Source organism: Acanthisitta chloris, unplaced genomic scaffold (genome assembly GCF_000695815.1).
Source record: "Acanthisitta chloris isolate BGI_N310 unplaced genomic scaffold, ASM69581v1 scaffold16067, whole genome shotgun sequence".
In the NCBI taxonomy this organism is placed as follows: Eukaryota; Metazoa; Chordata; class Aves; order Passeriformes; family Acanthisittidae; genus Acanthisitta; species Acanthisitta chloris.
In genome coordinates, this window is record NW_008682156.1 from 16109 (window position 1) to 17918 (window position 1810).

Genomic DNA, 1810 nt, shown 5'->3' on the forward strand with positions numbered 1-1810 from the left:
GCACGATACTCAGATTCATGTAGAAATTGTTTCAGTGAAAGCTCTGCATAGACTGCTAGACCACAGGATTTTAGTACAATAGTATCTATTATTGACATTATCTGCTGTAGATGCCTAAACATACCTTGGGCATAATTCTGTTCACCTAAAATGTCAAGCTCTGTATAAAGTCACTGAAGAGAAACAGATGCATCCAAAGGTGATCTAAAGCAGGTAACCTAGTGTGTAACTCATTATGTGCAGCTTTGCACCCTATTTCAGAGTGCATTTCTTTTCCTTTTACACTGCTGCTGCACACCAGTGACTACAGCTACTGTCTGAGTAAGCTCTGGGTTCTGAAAACATCTGGTGATGGACAGAGGGCTTTGTGGGGCAGAAAATGGAATTTGGAGGGATACAGCTGTGGAGGAGGAAGCTCCTGTGGGAACATCAGGGAGGCATCTCCAGAGCAATGTGAATTGAAATTGGGAGGCAAAATGCTGGGTGAAGCCCTCCTGTGCTTCACCTGAATCAGCTGTCACGATGCCAAGTGTGACATCTGCTAAAATACCTCACAGTACATGCGTTATAAAGGTGCTTTACAGAGGATGTGGCATGTGACAAGAAGATATTTTGTTGGAGGTCACCAAGGGACAGGGAGCAGATCCACAACTTCTGAAGCCTGAGCTGGGTGTCCAGTACAGCTCCTGAAGCATGCAATAGCAAATTGTTTGCTTTTGTATGGTGCTGGGTGAAGAGTAATTTTACTCTGATATGTACAGTTTTTCTCGTTGACTTCTACAACACTGAGCCTATGACCTGCTTTCTGAGCAGATGACTGGGTGCCATCCAGCCCCAGGGACTAAAGAGCTACAGCTCTTCTGAAGTCATATAAAAGCTTACTTTCAATAAGATGTAAGAAAAAGGCAAACTCCTAATGGTTCTTGTAGCACAAAATGTTCTGATTTACGTTGTCCAGATGAGTGGTAAGAGCAGTCTTCGCTGTGTTCTGCAGACCTGGTCTTGTGCGAGCCAACATCTCCCCTTTGGCTCTTGTGTTCTGTTTCCTTCCCATGGGAATCTATCCACGAGGAAAGGGAGCACATGTCCAGCCCCCCTTTTTCAACACTGGAAGCGGCAGCAGTGAAATGCTGCTGGCTTCCTCCATATAAATAGTCTACAGTAAGCAAACACAAAACCTGTTCTCTCTTTCAAGATAACTATACTATATATATATATTCAGGTTTGTAAAGCTGTTGGAGGTATCCATGTGGTCATGATGGGCATCATGTAGCCAATCCAGCCTTTAGAGAGATTGCAGTTGTTATTTCTATTGGAAATTTCATGTTCATGTTGACCTGCAGTTGCTTCATATTCTGTGGGTCAGGAACATATTGAGTTAACGGTTACAGGCCTACAGAGAAGTCACATCTTTTGGAAGAAAAAAATCGTATGCAGAACAGTAGTGTACTCCAAATTCTGAATGCATTTGAAGCGAATGTGACATTTCAATCCCATTTATACATTCATGCCCAAGAATATGGGTTTTTTTCTTTTATACTTTGTAGTGAGGTTATTTGGAGCTTTTCTACTGTATCTGAGAGAGGTTATCACTCCAGGAGTCCATGACATTTGCTTTGCTGTAGCCTCCAGCCCAGAAGATCGACAAGAAAGGACAGACTGCCTGGGTGCCCTAAACCCTCGGTTCTGGGCATGGAAAAGGACAATTCATGATCCTGCTCAGCCCTTGCCCTCACCACTGGCTGCAGTGGTTTCTTCACCACTGACACGGTGTTGTTTCATGCTGTCTCTGCCTCAAGTGAGAACGTGC